The sequence below is a fragment of the Stenella coeruleoalba genome (assembly GCF_951394435.1).
Source record: "Stenella coeruleoalba genome assembly, chromosome: 9".
Taxonomy (NCBI): Eukaryota; Metazoa; Chordata; class Mammalia; order Artiodactyla; family Delphinidae; genus Stenella; species Stenella coeruleoalba.
Genome location: NC_137155.1, coordinates 24,336,487 through 24,357,508, shown reverse-complemented (window position 1 = coordinate 24,357,508; position 21,022 = coordinate 24,336,487).

The window sequence follows — 21,022 nt, the reverse complement described above, 5'->3', positions numbered from 1 at the left end:
TACTAGAATAAAGCAAGAGAGTAACGGCGTACAAGGAGCTGATATCTTAGGCGTGGTGCCCAGGTCAGCTAGTTCTCTTTGAGTGCTGTTTGAGCAAGACCTAAATGACGGAGAGAGACATGCAAGTAACTCAGGGCAGGGAGATTACGTGTATAAGGACCCTAAGGAAAGGATCCAGGGCTCGGAAAACTGCCAGATATCTACTGAGGATTGAGGAGGCCTGAGAGTGGTAGGAGATGGGGTTGGATCATGTAAGGCTTTATAGACTATGTAGGAAGTAAAACAATCTGATTTTTGTTTTAAATCTTCTCTACGACTGTTAGCTATCTATTGTTTTGAGACTATTTTGTTAGGAGAGCGGGTCTACAGAGGGAAGTGGAGGGACTTCAACAATTGTAATTATTAATATATTAATTTTTGCCTAGCCTCTATTTTGCTAGCAACTTTTATTCGGTGACTTCAAATAAATTCTCTGCAAGAAATTTAAACTTCATTGCATCAAGCTAATTCTATGATTTAGTTGGGGGAAACACTAAGCATTGGGAATAAAAGTACAGAACACACTTAAGCAACTTCCAGTTAGATAGGGAAGACTGACAAATAAACAAAATGATTAATAGATTGGGACGCTATGGTAAGACAGAAGGACCCCCTAAACCAGGCCTTAAAAAGGTGGGAGGGTCCAACAAGGCTTATTGAAAGATAACTTTTAAGTCAAAAATTGGTGGAGAGAAAAACATGTACAAAGACTGGAGGCAAAGTTGTAGGGGAAGTGTCTTAAATTCAGGAAAGGAAGTCAGCATGGCTGAGACAAAGGGCAGAGACGTTTTGGTTTGTGTGTTTGCTCATTGGGATTTGGAGTCGAGAGGTAGAGTTAGGGAGGTTGGGGAAGGTAAGGAGCAAAGATAAGCATAAGTCAGTGAGAGAGACATGAAGAAAGAATTACTGATACCTGTTCAACTTCAACATTTGGGCAATGCCATCAGGCAGGTTACTATGAAAAATGACTGAACAGAGTAAGACGAAAAAATACTGAGTCCTCAAAAACCCACCATCACTCTCTGTGCCTACAAGTGAAGTATGTTCAGTCCATCCTGAAGGAGGAGGGTGAACATAAAAGAGAAATCATGGGGGAAATCAATGACATCCAAAATCATATGAACTTTCCAAGAACAGATTCACAGCCGAAGTTAACACAAGTGAAGGCTTAAAGTTATACTGTATTCAATAAAACAAACAGGTAGCATTATTTAATTTATAAAGAAGCATTTTGAATGAACTTTAGTATGGTTCATCATTTTTTACATTTATTTTATAATGATTGAATAAATGCTTTTATTTTAAAGAAAAGTACCTTGTAGTCTTACTAATGACTCTGGATATCATCTTTGGAGCAATGGAAAGGCCTGAGGGGCTTTAAACAAATAAATGGATCATATTCGTATTTCAGAGACATTTCTTCTCTCTTTGTCACTGCGGTATTGAGAATCACTCAGAGCAATTCAAGATTGCGTGTAAAGACGAGATATAGGCTCAGTAGTAAAATATACACTGAAGAGATATTTAAAAAGCCATTATTGAATGGAACTGGATGGTTAGGGGTAGAGTCAAGAGGAACTGAGGACAACACTCAGTTTCTGGCATTAATTTAGGTTCTACCAATTTAGACTCTGAAAATTTCATTAGGAGCCAGACTTAAACTGACTTCTCATAGGCTTTTAAAAATATTTCTCAATGCAAATTAATCGTGCCAACAAAATGGGGCACAGAAATTTTAAAAAGAAGTGCTACTTACATGCAAAAAACTGTTACAGGTATATACTTTAATAATAAACCTAATGAAAGAACCCATTAATGTAGCTTTTAAATGCTTATTGAGATTAACACAATTACACTGAAATGGTAATTTAAATTGTTTATACATTTACATCTGCCTTCTATGTTTTTCTGGGTTAGTAAGGCCTCATTGTATGTTTCATTCTATTATCATTCATAAAAGTATATGTGCAGATACTATTCTAAGGGGTATTGATGACTGCAAATTGGGTAGATTTAGCATGTTATTCTTAAATAGGTATTGATTAATGAGCAACAAGAAATTACCACTAGATATTCAGTTCTTAGGTGAGTTAGCATTGTTTAGTGGACCCGTTCAAAACTGGCCTATTGACTTTATATCTAGAGAGATATGAACGTATAGTATTAAAGACTGATTTCTTTTAAATACATGAATTTTCATAATCTAAGTCATGGTGTACCATACGTACAAATTAGTTAGATTGGCCCCCATGGGGTCATGATAAGAATTACATGAATTAATATAATTTCAATTATTAAAGGATTGAAATCCTAAAGCCCTAATAAAATACTACACTGTTGTAAACATTGGAATGGTGATTTTCACTCTTATTATTACTTCAGACATTCAGATATGATTTGTTTTTTTCTATGTCCTTTGCCCTTGTCAGGCTTACATTTGAAATTTTAAAGAGTAAGAAAAGTTAATCTTTCCGTTGCCTATCATTAAATAGTTCTCTAAAGAAATAATATCCCGAGGAAAATACATGCATCAAATCTTGCACTGAAAGGAATCTAAGGCAACATTCCCTTACTTCGTGACTTTTCCTTGATGAACCCAGGTTTGGATAATGAGTGTTTAATGGTGTTTAACTTACTTAAATTATCTCCGCATAAAAATTTAATAAACTTCTCTAAGTTTCAATAAACCTTTTTAAAGAAAATATAGAGCCCAGAATATCTTAACAATTCATTGATATTGTTCATTTTTATCTTACGCAAACTGTAGGACCAGTTACAGCAATAATTCCAGATTCTTTTAGATAAACATCAGATTCTAATTACTGTAAACTGAAACACATCTAAGAAAACAATGTGTTTAATTTATGAAATTAAAAAAAAACCCTACATCTTGTTCTTGTGAGACACATCATCGCTTTGACGTCAGTGACCTAACCACATGCACGATTTTTTCTTGAATTAAAAAAAAATAAAGCACCCTGACGGTAGGTTTTAGGATCTTCAAAGTACTAGCCATTCCCAGGAAACAGTTCTATCATTTTTTAAGTACTACAAGTGTGTTATTCACAAGGAAAAAAGATGAATGATTATCAAGTGAGTAGCCATTATCAAACAGTTTTTTTTAGGTTTATACAGCCTCTTACACTGTGTTATAACAATAAAGCATGAAAACCCTGTGTGCTTTTAAAATGAATAAATTAAGTTGTGAAAATTTCAACTGGTTTGCTATTTAGAGAATCATCACACAACAATGTTACAATAAAACAATATGTAATATATCAAAAAAACCAAAACCCACTAATTTGGAAAGATACATGCACCCCAATGTTCACAGCAGCATTATTTACAATAGCCAAGACATGAAAGCAACCTAAGTGCCCATCAACAGATGAATAAAGAATATGTGATATACACACACACACACACACACACACACACACACACACACACACTGAAATGCTACACAGCCATTAAAAAAAATGAAATTTTGCTATTTGCAGCAATATGGATGGACCTGGAGGGCATTATGCTAAGTGAAATAAGTTAGACAGAGAAAGACAAATAGTATATGATATCAATTATATGTGAAAAATAAAAAATTCAACAAACTAGTGAATAAAACAAAAAAGAAATAGACACACAGATATAGAAAACAAACTAGTGGTTACCAGTGGAGAGGGAAGTGGGGGAGGGGCAATAGAGGGGTAAGGGAAGAAAAGGGTTATATGAAATCATTTGTGTGAAACTTCTGAAAATTGTTAAGCATTATAGAATTTAAAGAATCTGTCATTCAATAAGAAAAACAATATGTAACATATTTTTATATCTTGTAGGATAAAGCAGATAGACAAAATATTGAGTTTCTTCAGAAGGATTAATAGGTGAATTGATTATAAAAACGAGTATTCTGTTTTCCTTTGAAACAATTCAAAGATCATCTCAATTCATGGTGAGTCTGATCTTCCCATTGGTCAGACAAAGCAGCTACAGACACTCCTGACTCTCTTATTTATCTCACATTCTTTATCCAATCCATAAGTAGATACTGCTGGTTTTACTTTCAAAATATATTGAGACTATGACTACATCTCATTACCTCCACAGCTATCACTTTGATCCAAGCCACCATCATCTCTAGCCTAAATTACTTCATGATTATTGCAACTATCTCTACCACACTGGCCACTACAGTCTGTTCACAGCACAGCAGAGTGATTCTGTTAAATAATTTATCTTTTGCATTTGAACCTCCCAATAGCGTCCCGTTTTACAGAGTAAAACCCAAAGTCGCTACAACAAACTTTAAGTTCAACCAACCTGTTCTCTTTTCCACTTCATTTCCCACAGCTCTTCCCCTTGCATATTCCACTTTAACAAAATTTGCCTCTTTGCTATTTCTCAAGCAAGGATGATGGTCACACTCTTGCCTCAAGGCCTTGGTGTTTCTCTTACCTCAGTACAGAGCACTCTTTCCCAAAATATTCACATTGCTTGCTGCCTCTTAAGATATTTTTGCAAACCTTACCTTCTCACAGCTCTGTCAGACCTTCCATGTCGGCCGGCGTCCTGGCAGAAATGAGTTGGTACCTCAATTTCAAGAGATCATTAGGGATTATTTGTAAAGGCTGTGAAGTCTCATGGAAACTACGAAAGGATGGTGACGCTTCCAAAAATTAGCAACAGCTGGAAGCCATTACCATCCCTAGCGTGAAAGCACCAGGGAGAGAAACTCTTACGTGAAAGTAGAAAGAGCTGTAATATTGAGGAAAGTTACCTGACAGAAGCTTGTAGATGTAAATAGTGAAACAAGGGTGCTAACAAACTGCACTTCATCAAGGGAATAAATAGCCTGATCCTTCTCTCTCTTTTCATCCTATGATTAAATGGTGGGACCTTACATTTGCTGTGTTTGAATAAAGGCCAAAGAGTGAGGAATTCTGGGATATATACTCTGTGGAAGAAAGCCTCTGAGAGCACAGAGTGGGGGTAACGAAAGCAGAGAATAGATCTCGTGGGTAAAATGGCAAATAATCACAGGTGTGCATCCCTTCCCCACTCCCAGAATCCACTTTTTTAAAAAAATAATAGCTGTACAGACATAATGTTTTACGTGCCACAAAACTGACATTTTAAAGGTCAATTCCCATCAACAAAGATAAGTAGAAGTAATTGGCTTGCACCTGGAAAAATCAGCCATCTGTGCTCACTGCCATATCTCAGGTCTATGTCATCTCTTCTCTCTGTTGTATTATAGTCCAGAGGAACCACAATCATCTTGCTGATCCATTATAAGGACATCATACCAGACTATTACAGTGTATCTAATGTGCTTGCTCATTTCTGTACATCACATCCAGCAAACAAAACTCTTCCACCTTTCCAGGTGCAGGTTAACTGCTTCTACTTCTCTTTGTTGATGGGAATTGAAAAGAAAGTGATGTCTTATCAATGGCTGTATATCAGGTATCAAGAACTGATTTGCCACGATCATATCAAGAAGAGCAGCTGGGATTATCATCCTTAAGAAAATCAGCTGATCGTCCTTAAGAAAATCCAGTCATTATCCAAGACACATTTGGTTTCCCAATGGCTAAAGAGACAAGTTAAACAGGGTTGTGAGAGGAATTACAAACCCTGCATTTTTCAAGACCTTAATGATAGTGTTAATCTCTGTAATTCTCCTATAGATGCAATGTTGCCTTGAATGTACTATTTTGGGTGGAGAGTAACATTTATAGAGGCTTCCACTAGAATTTTTCTATCATAATAGCACTTACTCCATGGTCAGGTAATTAATGTGGGGAGTTTGGCCAGTTGCTAAGTAGTATATACATTCTTACTGAGTGTGCTTGGACTGGGTAAATAACCACAGGATGGCTCACTGGTCTCACTGTGAGACAGATTCAGACCAAGACTCCATCTATCATTGTACTTCGATTAACCTCTACTCTAAGCTGTGCATATCAGTGGTATTTTGGGTTCCTAGGGATTAGCCTCAGTGAAGAGCGTCTGGGTAGGTCTAATAACCTTCTGAATACTCTGTGTATTTTTATCTCTGGTATAGAGTTCTACCACCTTCTCCCTCCATTTGGAGAAGACTGAGAGAAAGATTCATGGTACAACTTGTGGCCACATTGCAGCGGCCTTTTTCGAATACTTACAGTGAGTTGTCTTTAATGGTTTCGGCCTGCTTCTGGCACGTTTGACCAGGAGTTTCTTATTGAAATTAAACTCAAAGATCTCAGCTCCAATCTATCGTCTCCCATCATTATCTACAGAAGATCGTCATCCCAGAGCTTTCACTAATGCTTTGGAAAAGAGCATATCTTCTGGCCTTTCTGGGAACATAGGATGTGGCTGAGCAATTTGCACAAGTGGATCCACTCTGACATTCGTCAGGCCTTCACACGCCTTCCTTTGGCATGCCAGAAAGTACTGGCATTTCAACTTCATTGATAGTATTTCACCACTGACTTCAGTTTTCACTTGGTTAATGAACCAAGCCACTGTGAACTCTGCTCCCAAGTGCTTGAGCTAACATGTTAAATTCATCCCAGCTTCCCTAAGTTCAGCTAAAATCAATCTTATATCTTATTCTCTTTTTTCTCCTACTCTTGTAAATAATTCCCACTTATGTTGCCTAAACTCTTGACTATGCAACTAAGTAACATCCTTTGTTTGAGCTGCCTTATCCTTGGAGAAGATTTTTCACTTTTATATCTTGCCTATGCTGAGATATAAATCTCCTTCCCATGGGCCTGGAAGTGAGGGGAACTGGTGTGAGTGACAACAAAGAGAATCTGTAACTGTTTGTAATTAGTAAAGTTATTGAAAGGTTTTTATAGAAGGGGAAGCTTGTTTCTCAGGGGATAGAGTGGAGGAAGAAGGAGTTTTCTCTTCCAGGGAAGGTTGAGAAAAATTGGAAAGTTCAAGGCTTTCTATCTTGTCTGCATCTGCCCAAATGTCTCTATACCACATCTCAGGGACTATTCCTACTAAGCCTATATCTTTCTCTCAGGAGAAGAGACTGAAAGTGTTGCATATTTAATTGGAATTGAAATTTTATAATGCTAGCAATCGGGCCTTGGGCTGAATCCTTAGCCATGTCTTTCCTGTGACTAAATAAGATAATTCTTTTATATTTCCTGAAAGCCAATTGATTTGCCACCCATGATTTGAGTTCTGAATTCAGGGCTTTCAGTGTATCTCTCTTTTTCACGCTTTTCAGTTATTGAGAAACGAGTAGCTCATCCCACAGTTTTTATAATCATCATCATCATCACCATAGTGACCAAAGGCTTCGCTACTGCAAGATTTGCAAATGCCTTATCCTCCACCAGCTTTCCATCCCATGCCACTACCAGTGATAATTTGAGTAATCCTAATACCAATGCAAGCCACAAATTGTGTCCCATTTTACTCCAACAAAGGGTTTCTTAGTTTGCGTTCTTTCAAATACATGAGCAACAGTTCTAAATCTAATGTAGAAGATCTATTTTGGGGTGCTGAAATTTGCTGAAAATTAAAGTATCAGAAATTGGCCAGGCAGGAAACAGTACACTCAAAATAGTATTTCAACAGTTCAGTGGAAGAACAATTTAAGTAGGTGTAAACAGAGTAAAGAGAAGCAATAGGGGATGGCATGGCACCCAGAAAGATTCATTGATGAGAAACCCTTAAAACACTTAGGATTGGACTTCCCTGGTGGCGCAGTGGTTGAGAGTTCGCCTGCCGATGCAGAGGACACCGGTTCGTGCCCCGGTCCGGGAAGATCCCACATGCTGCGGAGCGGCTGGGCCCGTGAGCCATGGCCGCTGAGCCTGTGTGTCCGGAGCCTGTGCTCTGCAACGGGAGAGGCCACAACAGTGAGAGGCCCGCGTACTGGAAAAAAAAAAAACAAAAAAAAAAAAAAAAAAAAACACTTAGGATTGACAGACAAAGGCAGGAAATTAAGAGAAACTTGAGAGCTGTTTCCATAGTATACAAGTTTCCCAACAGTATCCGTGGCTAGGCTAGTGCACCAAAGCCATGTCCCACAGCGGGTAGTTGGGAGAAATAAATAATCAGACTTCTCTCACTTCAAGTGAGAAGTTACTCTCTGATTGGTAACCTCCTTTGCCAAAATTCAACTAGAATCCAGAGGACAATAGAGCCCAGATGATGCAGTCATAGAGATAGTTTTCCTGGGGCACAGTACAGGAAAGTACTGTGAAGTGTGAAGAATAGATCTGAGTAAGAAAATGGGATATAACTAGCACCCTTCTCTGGCCTCTGACCTCCCTATTAAAATCTGCAACACTCCCTCCCCTGGCATTGCCTCTGTAGGCTTCCCTGCTTAATTTTTCTCCATAGCACATATCATCTTTAATAAAGTATATAGTTTGCTTACTTATTTTGCTTATTATCTGTCTCTTCTATTAGAATGAGAAGTTCATGAAGTAGGAATTTCCCTGTTTTGCTCTATTCCCAGTGCCTAGAGTAGTGCTTGGTCCGTAATAGGTATTCCATAAATATTTGTTGAATGAAACTCTATTTCAGGCACAACCTCAATTGTTCAAGTTTAAGTACTCAAAAATTGTCCAAAGGCCAAAGGAAGAACCTGCACATATACTCTGCTGTAAATACAATGACCACTTTACAACTTAATATTAGATGAAAAATGTTCTCACAATATATTAAAACAATTTACAACAATAATATGTCCATTTTTTTGACTCTGATGTTTTAAGACTTATTAAAAGGCTAGTGCTTTAAGATTTTTAAAACGCTGATGACCATACAGGACAACCCAAATTAGCAGGTCAGATGGTAAAGAATTGAACATCCTGCCTCCCCCTTTTATTTTGCTATTATCCATCATCACATGGCTATTGTGTAGTCTTAGACACAGTAAGGAAGCAAAAAGCAAAAAATACTCTTACATTTGATTGTTTACACAACTTGGTGTGTATTGTGTCACACACTCTACATAAAAAGACCATAGGAGGATGGCGGAGGAGTAAGACGTGGAGATCACCTTCCTCCCCACAGATACATCAGAAATACATCTACACGTGGAACAACTCCTACAGAACACCTACTGAATGCTGGCAGAAGACCTCAGACCTCCCAAAATGCAAGAAACTCCCCACGTACCTGGGTAGGGCAAAAGAAAAAAAAAAACAGAGACGAAAGAATAGGGATGGGACTTGCACCAGTGGGAGGGAGCCGTGAAGGAGGAAAGGTCTCCACACACTAGAAAGCCCCTTCGCGGGTGGAGACTGCGGGTGGCGGAGGGGGAAAGCTTCGGAGCCGCGGAGGAGAGCACAGCAACAGGGGTGCGGAGGGCAAAGTGGAGAGATTCCCACACAGAGGATCGGTGCCAACCAGCACTCACCAGCCCGAGAGGCTTGTCTGCTCACCCGCCGGGATGGGCGGGGGCTGGGAGCTGAGGCTGTGGCTTCGGTGGATCCCAAGGAGAGGACTGGGGTTGGCTGCGGGAACACAGCCTGAAGGGGGCTAGTGCGCCACGGCTAGCCGGGAGGGAGTCCAGGGAAAAGTCTGTACCTGCCTAAGAAGCAAGAGACCATTGTTTCAGGGTGCAGGAGGAGAGGGAATTCAGAGCACCGCCTAAATGAGCTCCAGAGATGGGTGCGAGCCGCAGCTATCAGCGCAGATACCAGAGACAGGCATGAAACGCTAAGGCTACTGCTGCAGCCACCAAGAAGCCTGTGTGCGAGCACAGGTCACCATCCACACCGCCCCTCCCGGGAGCCTGTGCAGCCCACCACTGCCAGTGTCCCGTGATCCAGGGACAGCTGCTCCGGGAGAACACACGGCGCGCCTCAGGCTGTGGCAACGTCATGCCGGCCTCTGCCGCTGCAGGCTCGCCCTGCTTTCCGTACCCCTCCTTCCCCCCGCCTGAGTGAGCCAGAGCCCCCTAATTAGCCGCTCCTTTAACCCCACCCTGTCTGGGTGAAGAACAGATGCCAGAGGGCAACCTACATGCAGAGGTGGGGCCAAACCCAAAGCTGAACCCCAGGAGCTATGCGAACAAAGAAGAGAAAGGGTAATTTCTCCCAGCAGCCTCAGGAGCAGAGGATTAAAGATCCACAATCAACCTGATGTGCTCTGCATTTGTGGAAAACCTGAACAGACAATGACTCATCCCAAAATTGAGGCAGTGGACTTTGGGAGCAACTATAGACTTGGGGTTTGCTGTATGCAACTGATAGTTTCTGATTTATATGTTTATCTTAACTTAGTTTTTAGCGTTTGTTATCATTGGTGGATTTGTTTCTTGGTTTGATTGCTCTCTTTTTTAAAAAATTACTTTAAAATTTTTTAAATTTTAATAATAATTTTAAAAATTTTCTATTTTAATAACTTTATTTTATTATTCTTTTCTTTCTTTTTTCCCTCCCTTTTCTTCTGAGCCGTGTGGCTGACAGAGTCTTGGTGCTCTGGCTGGGTCCCAGGCCTGAGCCTCTGAGGTGGGAGAGCCAAGTTCAGGACACTGGACCAGCAGAGACCTCCTGGCCCTACATAGTATCAACTGGGGAGAGCTCTCCCAGAGATCTCTGTCTCAACGCTAAGACCCAGTTCTACTCAATGACGAGCAAGCTCCAGTTCTGGACACCCCATGCCAAACAACTAGCAAGACAGGAACAAAACCCCACCCATTAGCAGAGAGGCTGCCTAAAATCATAAGAAGTTCACAGACACCCCAAAACACAATACCAGACATGATCCTGCCCACCAGAAAGACAAGATCCAGCCTCATCCACCAGAACACAGGCACCAGTCCCCTCCACCAGTAAGCTTACACAACTCAGTGACCCAACCGTACCAACTAGGGGCAGACACCAAAAGCAACAGGAACTATGAACCTGCAGCCTGCAAAAAGGACACCCCAAACACAGTAAGTTAAGCCAAATGAGAAGACAGAGAAATACACAGCAGATGAAGGAGCAAGGTAAAAACCCACCAGACCAAACAAATGAAGAGGAAATAGGCAGTCTACCTGAAAAACAATTCAGAGTAATGACAGTAAAGATGATCCAAAAGCTTGGAAAAAGAATGGAGAAAATACATGAAATGTTTAACAAGGCCAAGAAGAACTAAAGAGCAAACAAACAATGATGAACAACACAATAAATTTAATTAAAAATTCTCTAGAAGGAATCAATTGCAGAATAACTGAGGCAGAAGAACGGATAAGTGACCTGGAAAATAAAATAGTGGAAATAACTGCCGCAGAGCACAATAAAGAAAAAAGAATGAAAAGAATTGAGGACACAGAGAAATCTATGCAATATATAATATGTCCAGATTAGTTTTCATCTGGGGGAAGAAGTTCTGAAATAACCCCAAAGCAGTTTACTCATAAATTGAAAGTCCTCCAAAAATAGAACTATTGGGAAACCACGACAAATGGGGTGGAAAAGAAAAGCACCCTCAGTTTTTTGGAGGGAATAACTTTAAAAATACTTAAGTAGCTGAGTTTACGTGGTGCAGTTAAGATTTAAACTTGTTGATTTTAACAGTGCTATTACAACTGAGATAAACTTATGTAATGTTCTGGTAGGAAAAAAAAAAAAAAAGAATTGAGGACAGTCTCAGAGACCTCTGGGGCAACATTAAACACACCAACATTCGAATGATAGGAGTCCCAGAAAATGAAGAGGAAAAGAAAGGGTCTGAGAAAATATTTGAAGAGATTATAGTTGAAAACTTCCCTAATATGGGAAAGGAAATAGTTAATCAAGTCCAGGAAGGGCAGAGAGTCTTATACAGGACAAATCCAAGGAGCAAAACACCAAAATACGTATTAATCTGACTATAAACAGTTAAATACAAAGAAACAAATATTGAAAGCAGCAAGGGAAAAGCAACAAATAATATTTAAGGGAATCCCCATAAGGTTAACAGCTAATCTTTCAGCAGAAACTCTGCAAGCCAGAAGAGAGTGGCAGGACAAATTTAAAGTGATGAAAGGGAAAAACTTACAACCAAGATTACTCTGCCCAGCAAGGATCTCATTCAGAATTGAGAGAGAAATTAAAATCCTTACAGACAAGCAAAAGCTAAGAGAATTCAGCACCACCAAACCAGCTTTACAACAAATGCTAAAGGAACATCTCTAGGCAGGAAACACAAGAGAAGGAAAAGATCTACAATAACAAATCCAAAACAATGAAGAAAATGGTAATAGGAACATACATATTGATAATTACCTTAAATGTAAGTGGATTAAATGCTCCAACCAAAAGACATAGACTGGCTGAATGGATACAAAAACAAGACCCATATATATGCTGTCTACACAAGACCCAATTCAGATCTAGGGACATATACAGACTGAAAGTGAGGGAATGGAAAAAGATATTCCATGCAAATGGAAATCAAAAGAAATCTGGAGTAGCAATTCTCATATCAGACAAAACAGACTTTAAAATAAAGACTACTATAAGAGACAAAGAAGGACACTACATAATGATCAAGGGATCAATCCAAGAAGATATGACACTTGTTAATATTTATGCACCCAACATAGGAGCACCTCAATACATAAGGCAAATGCTGACAGCCATAAAAGGGGAAATCGACGGTAACACAATCATAGTAGGGGACTTTAACACCCCTCTTTCACCAATGGACAGATCATCCAAATTGAAAATAAATAAGGGAACACAAGCTTTAAATGACACATTAAACAAGATGTACTTAATTGATAATTATAGGACATTACATCCAAAAACAGCAGAATACACTTTCTTCTCAAGTGCTCATGGAACATTCTCCAAGATAGCTCATATCTTCGGTCACAAATCAAGCCTTGGTAAATTTAAGAAAATTGAAATCATATCAAGAATCTTTTCCATCCACAACGATATGAGACTAGATATCAATTACAGGAAAAAACCTGTAAAATATACAAACACATGGAGGCTAAACAATACACTATGAAATAACCAAGAGATCACTGAGGAAATCAAAATATACCTAGAAACAAATGACAATGAAAACTCGATGGCCCAAAACCTATGGGATGTAGCCAAAGCAGTTCTAAGAGGGAAGTTTATAGCAATACAATCTTACCTCAAGAAACAAGAAAAATCTCAAATAAACAACCTAACCTTACACCTGAAGCAATTAGAGAAAGAAGAACAAAAAACTCTAAAGTTTGCAGAAGGAAAGAAATCATAAAGATCAAATCAGAAATAAATGAATAAGAAATGAAGGAAATGAGAGCAAAGATCGATAAAACTGAGAGCTGGTTCTTTGAGAAGATAAACAAAATTGATAAACCATTAGCCAGACTCACGAAGAAAAAAAGGGAGAAGACTCAAATAAACAGAATTAGAAATGAAAAAGGAGAAGGATCAACTGACACTGCAGAAATACAAAGGATTGTGAGGGATTACTACAAGCAACTATATGACAATACAATGGACAACCTGGAAGAAATGGACAAATCCTTAGAAAAGCACAACCTTCAAAGACTGAACCAAGAAGAAACAGAAAATATAAACAGACCAATCACAAGCACTGAAATTGAGACTGTGATTACAAATCTTCCAACAAACAATAGCCCAGGACCAGATGGCTTCACAGGCAAATTCAATCAAACATTTAGAGAAGAGCTAACACCTATCCTTCTCAAACGCTTCCAAAATATAGCAGAGGGAGGAACCCTCCCAAACTCATTCTATGAGGCCACCATCACGCTGATACCAAAACCAGACTAAGATGTCACAAAAAAAGAAAACTACAGGCCAATATCACTGATGAACATAGATGCAAAAATCCTCAACAGAATGCTAGCAAACAGAATCCAGCAGCACATTAGAAGGATCATATCCCATGATCAAGTGAGGTTTATCCTGGGAATGCAAGGATTCTTCAATATATGCATATTAATCAGTGTGATACACCATATTAAAAAACTGAAGGATAAAGATAAATATCATGTGATAATCTCAATAGATGCAGAAAAAAGTTTTGACAAAATTCAACTCCGATTTATGATATAAACTCTCCAGAAAGTAGGCATAGACAGAACTTACCTCAACATAATAAAGGCCATATATGACAAACCCACAGCCAACATCATCCTCAGTTGTGAAAAACTGAAACCATTTCCACTAAGATCAGGACAAGACCAGGTTGCCCACTCACACCATTATTAATCAACATAGTTTTGGAAGTTTTAGCCACAGCAATCAGAGAAGAAAAAGAAATAAAAGGAATCCAAATCAGGAAAGAAGAAGTAAACCTGTCACTGTTTGCAGATGACATGACACTATACCTAGAGAATCCTAAAGATGCTACCAGAAAACTACTAGAGCTAATCAATGAATTTGGTAAAGTAGCAGGATACAAAATTAATGCACAGAAATCTCTTGCATTCCTATACACTAATGACGAAAAATCTAAAAGAGAAATTAAGGAAACACTTGTATCTACTATTGCAGCAAAAAATGAATAAAATATGTGGGAATAAAAGACAAAAGACCTGTATGCAGAATACTATAAGACACTGATGAAATAAATTAAAGATGATACAAACAGATGGAGAGATATACCATGTTCTTGGATTGGAAGAATCAACATTGTGAAAATGACTCTACTACCCAAAGCAATCTACAGATTCAATGCAATCCCTATCAAACTACCAATGGCATTTTTCACAGAACTAGAACAACAAATTTCACAATTTGTATGGAAACACAAAAGACCCCAAATAGCCAAAGCAATCTTGAGAAAGAATAATGGAGCTGGAGGAATCAGGCTTCCTGGCTTCAGACTATACTACAAAGCTACAGTAATCAAGACAACATGTTACTGGCAGAAAAACAGAAATACAGATCAATGGAACAGCATGGAGAGCCCAGAGATAAACCGATGCACATATGGCCACCTTATCTTTGATAAAGGAGGCAAGAATATACAATGGAGAAAAAGCAGTCTCTTCAATAAGTGGTGCTGGGAAAACTGGACAGCTACATGTAAAAGAATGAAATTAGAACACTCCCTAGTACCATACACAAAAATGAATTCAAAATGGATTAAAGACCTAAATGTAAGGCCAGATACTATAAAACTCTTAGAGGAAAACATAGGCAGAACACTCTATGACATAAATCACAGCAAGATCCTTTTTGACCCACCTCCTAGAAAAAGGGAAATAAAAACAAAAATAAACAAATCGGACCTAGTGAAACCTAAAAGCTTTTGCACACCAAAGGAAACCATAAACAAGATGAAAAGACAACCCTCAGAATGGGAGAATATATTTTCAAATGAAGCAACTGACAAAGGATTAATCTCCAAAATATACAAGGAGCTCATGCAGCTCAATATCAAAAAAAACAAACAACCCAATCCACAAATGGGCAGAAGAGCTAAACAGACATTTCTCCAAAGAAGGTATACAGATTGCCAAGAAACACATGAAAGGATGCTCAACATCACTAATCATTAGAGAAATGCAAATCAAAACCACAATGAGGTATCACCTCACACTGGTCACAATGGCCAGCATCAAAAAAATCTGCAAACAATAAATGCTGGAGAGGGTGTGGAGAAAAGGGAACCCTCTTGCACTGTTGGTGGGAATATAAATTGATACAGCCATTATGGAGAATAGTATGGAGCTTCCTAAAAAAACTAAAAATAGAACTATTGTATGACCTAGCACTCCCACTACTGGGCATATACCGTAATGCAGACCATAATTCAAAAAGAGTCATGTACCACAATGTTCATTGCAGCACTATTTACAATAGCCAGAACATAGAAGCAACCTAAGTGTCCATCGACAGATGAATAGATAAAGAAGATGTGGCACATATATACAATGGAATATTACTCAGCCATAAAAAGAAACTAAATTATTTGTAGTGAGGTGGATGGACTTAGAGTCTGTCATACAGTGTGAAGTAAGTCAGAAAGAGAAAAACAAATACCATATGCTAACACACATATATATATGGAATCTAAGGAAATAAAAAATTGGTTCTCAAGAACCTATGGGTAGGACAGGAATAAAGATGCAGATGTAGAGAATGGACTTGAGGATACCGGGAGGGGGAAGGGTAAGCTGGGACAAAGTGAGAGAGTGTCATTGACATATATATACACTACCAAATGTAAAATAGATAGCTAGTGGGAAGCAGCCGCATAGCACAGGGAGATTAGCTTGGTGCTTTGTGAACCCCTAGAGGGGTGGGTTAGGGAGGGTGGGAGGGAGATGCAAGAGGGGGGATATATGTATATGTATAGCTGATTCACTTTGTTATACAGCAGAAACTAACACAACAGTGTAAAGCAATTATACTCCCATAAAGATGTTAAAGGAAAAAAAGGCCATACCATGCAAATTCTTGATAATCTTTACCAATTAAAATCTAGTTTTTAATTTCACTTTGGTAAATAATGTAGCAGAGATACTCTCCCATATCAATAAATCGGTATCTACATAATTTTTCTATTAATTCCTATAAAAAGTTCTACTTGTAGATATTTAGTTTTAAATTATTATTATTATATATAATGTTTTACATTTAATAAGCACTTATTTTTGACACTGGGCTTTTCTCCTTATTTAGAAATTTTAAAAATATGAATGAACATATTTATTCATATATTCCTATATGATATCCTTATATTACCTTGGGGTGAATTCCCCGAAGCAAAATTCCTTAATCAAGGTTGGCCTGGTCAACAGAGATAGCAGTTTCCCTCCAGAAATTGGATACCAACTTACATACTTTACAACAGCACATGAGAATGCATATTTCTCCCTATACTGGCCAACATTCAGCACAGTCATTTTTGTTAAAGTTCTACAATGTGATAGAATGAAAATAGCATGACGTTGTTTTAAATAATTTTCTTATTAATAATTGCTTGTGTTTAAAAAAATGTAATGTTAGAATAAGTGCATAACAGATTAAGAAGCAGTGGCACCTCAGTGCAATCACCTGTCTCTGCAACATCCACGTACAACTTCAGTTCACTAAAATATTACATATACACATCTGAGAACTTTTGTCATCCATGAGGATTTTAGAGGAAGACTGAAAGTCAAATGGAATCCAAGACGTTTCAGTAATTGACTATTGCTAATATGTCAAGTTCATCCACAACCAAGTCTCATCTCCTCGGAGGCCATCAAGCCACATATTTACAACAGAGATATTGTTGGGCCACAGCTTATTCTTCCCTTCAAGCTTTCCCCACCTCCTGAGTTTTTCTTGGGCCCTTCTTGACCTCAATTTTCAGTTTAAAATTTATGCTCTCAGGTCTAACTTCTCTTTTTCAATTCATCACTTTGTGTTATTTTAATATTCTGATAACTTATTTTCAAAGTTCACCTAACATTTTTCCCACAGTGTTCTAAATGTCAGGCTGTTGTTCCTGATGAGATTTCAATTCCTACATTGCAGACCAATATAGTGGACGGACTGATTAGGCCTCCGTAGAGCTCCACACACGTTGCGCAGTAAAGTATTAATTAATTAATTAATTCTAGAGTCTGCTTGGTAGGATATACCTTTTATTGAAGCAAGGATAACACAACAAGCTTGGAAATCCTCTGTTATATTGAAATAATCGGAACATTCCAGGTGTATCCTAGCCACTCAATTCTTCAGTTTCTAATTTGTGGATTATTATGAGTTTCCTTGATCCTTTTCTTTTTATGGTTCTCTTTTATTGATGGTCCTCTGCCACATCTGTGAAATAGCATAACTTCTCAGCATGTTTTCAGAGTGTTGTATAACTTGCTAAATGTGTGGCTGAGAGATTTTTTGGTAGTATTCTTATTATTTTAGGTAGCTGTTTTTCAAAATCATTTTCTATTTACCTCAGCAGGTCTGTGATCACACACAGTACATTATTATTTCAGTAGGATATGAAAAACAATAACAGCGTTGATCGAAAGAGCTTGAGGAAAGACATGATTACAATTCAGGAAAACAAAAGACAAAAAAGCGGATGAACAGATACAATCTATTATAACTGGAGACTGAGAGGTCACTACAGCTGGAATGACCACAGAATAGGTGGGTTTTTAGATAACATTGTTCTATTTTTTTTCCTGACTTATAAAAGTAACATATGTGTATGACCATTAGAGAAAATCTGAAAAAGAATATAAATATATAAAAAGAAAAATAAAAAACTATGGCACCTAGAAAAATATCTTTTGACAAATGAATACCTCAAAAAACTGTGGTACAAAATTTTTTTTTTACTTTAATTTATTTCATTAGTATTTTACTATATGTTAAAAATTACTTAATATATAATTTAAAGTCCTTATTACTATGTAAATAATATGTATTAAAAACTTTTTTTTATAAATGAAGCTTTTATAGTTTTGTACTTAAGTTTTTACATATTTCCAACTATTTCTAGAGAATACATTTCTCAAAGTGAAATCATTGTGCCAAAGAATATGAACATTTCACATCTCAATAATTATTGTTAAATTTCCTCCAGAAAAGTTGCCAAATCTTTGACAGCACATTATGAGAATGTCTGTTTCTTTGAATCACCACAAGCATTTACATATCCGTCATGGGTTGAATTGTGTCTCCCAAAAAGACATGTCGAAGCTTTAATTCCGGGTACCTGTGAATGTGACCTTATTTGGAAGTAAGGCTTTGCAGGTATAATCAATTTAAGATGAGCTCATATTGGATTAAAGCAGGCCCTAAATCCAATGACTGGTGTCTTAATAAGAAGAGGGAGCTTTGGAGATATACAGAGATACAGAGGAGACAGGGAATAAGGCCCTCTGAGACAGAGGCAGAAATTGCAGTTATGCTGCCACAAATGAAGGAAGGCTAGGGATTGCTATGAGCCACCAGAAGCTGAAAGAAGCAAGAAAGGATTTTCCCCTACAGTCATTCAAGGGAGCATGGCCCTGCCAACAACTTGATTTTGGACTTCTAAACTAAGCCTCCAGAACTGCGAGAGAATAAATTTGTTTTGTTTTTAATAAATTTATTTATTTATTTATTTTTGGCTGTGTTGGGTCTTCGTTTCTGTGAGCAGGCTTTCTCTAGTTGCAGTGAGAGGGGGCTACTCTTCATCGCGGTGCTCGGGCTTCTCATTGTCGTGGCTTCTCTTGTTGTGGCTTGCAGGCTCTAGACACGCAGGCTCAGCAGTTGTGGCTCACAGGCTTAGTTGCTCCGCGGCATGTGGGATCCTCCCGGACCAGGGCTTGAACCCCTGTCTCCTGCAATGGCCGGCAGATTCTTAACCACTGCACCACCAGGGAAGCCCATTTCTGCTGTTTTAAGCCAGCCAGTTTGTGGCAATTTGTTACTGCAGCCTTAGGAAACTAATAACAATATCCTAAAAAGAAAGTTTATAATTATATAGGCTTTTAAAGATGTATGTCTCTCAATACTAGTGAGGAGAAGCCTTTTTTATTATGCTTGTGGCAGAGTAACTGTTGTCTGGCATGTCTGCTTTGGCACTGAGGGTTTAACAAGGCTATTTTGACAGACCACTTATTTACTGGTTCTTCCTTATGGCAGACGTTTTCTAACTGTGGCTTTCTAATTTTTATTTGTGAGATTCCCCCTTTGCAACAGCAACCCTCCACTAAAGGGGGTCATATGCACAGAGCTGTGTAAAGCTTGGAATTTTTACTTCTTATCAGAGACTGTTTTTCAACACCAAAGTCCTGACGAAGGCAAAATTTCCCTGTTGTTACAATGAGACAAGGAAAACTATAGTTTTAGACCCTCTTCTTTGTTTGTCTTAAGTGGACAAACGTTGAGAGTCCCACCTGTATTTAGAAGTCTTATTTCCAACTCTACACTAAATTTAGATTCAATACCATGTTTTCTCTTGTTGTTGGTTATTAAAACTACAGTTCTCTAAGATGCAGATTCTGTATTGGGGCCTAATTTCTCCTCTTGAAGCCTGAACTAGTGAATTTTCCAGTTGCCTTTACATTGTCTCTTCATTACTGGAATGAAAGGAAGCTTCAAATTTCCTTCTGGAAGCTTCAAGTTTCCATTTCTTTAGTTCTATAGTTCAGCTATGATAAAAAAAATACATACTAGTTACTACTTGTTAATGCTTTTAGCTAGTTTGGCTAGTGTTTATATCTCAAGCAACAAAGAGAGAGAGAGAGAGAGAGAGAGAGAGAAAGAGTAAAGTTATTGAGGCAAAAGTTATGAGACATGTAAATATGGTGTTACTATAGTGAAATGGAAGATGTTTAACTCAGGCTAGAAGTATTAGTCAAGTAAACTAATGCACGTGTTTGTAACGTATAACCACCCAAATTCAATGGCTTAACATGATAAGGGTTTATTTCTTGCTCATATAATAAAAAGATAATAGGTTGAGCAAGCAGGAACTCAGGGGCCCAGGCTCTTTCACCTTGTGACCCTGCTGTCTTGATCATATGACCTCCAAGATCCCTACTGAAATAGACCAGAGTGAGAATGAACACACAGGCCAAAAAGAGGCCACATCTGAAGCACAAGTCAGTCACATGGTCCAAGCTTAATTTGAAGGGATCCTGGAAATGTCTTCTTCCTGGATTCCTAGGAAGAGAAGTAGATATGAGTAATCAGGCTGTGTCCCACTAAGTGAAGTGACGAAGATCCCCAGGAGTTGCTAATAAAACGTCGATGTCATTATGTTCACAGTTTCCCTAAGATAGGGATAGTCAAATATAGTAAAGTTCCTTAAAACCGTGCACTGAGAGGAATGCAAGAAATTCAGTTCACAAATGGTATATGTTCAGAAATAAACCACCACCAAATATATCTCATTTTGGATCCTGCCTTGTTGAAAGGAAAACTAAGATGGTGGAAAAAACATAATTCTCTTTCAGGAATATATCAATAGGCTTATAAAACAATGGACAACTAGTGTAATTCTATATAGCCATCTCTTAAGGGAGCTAAATGTTACATTGCTGCAAGTTATTGATGTTGTTTCCTCTTCTAAAGCTTTTAGTGTTGTA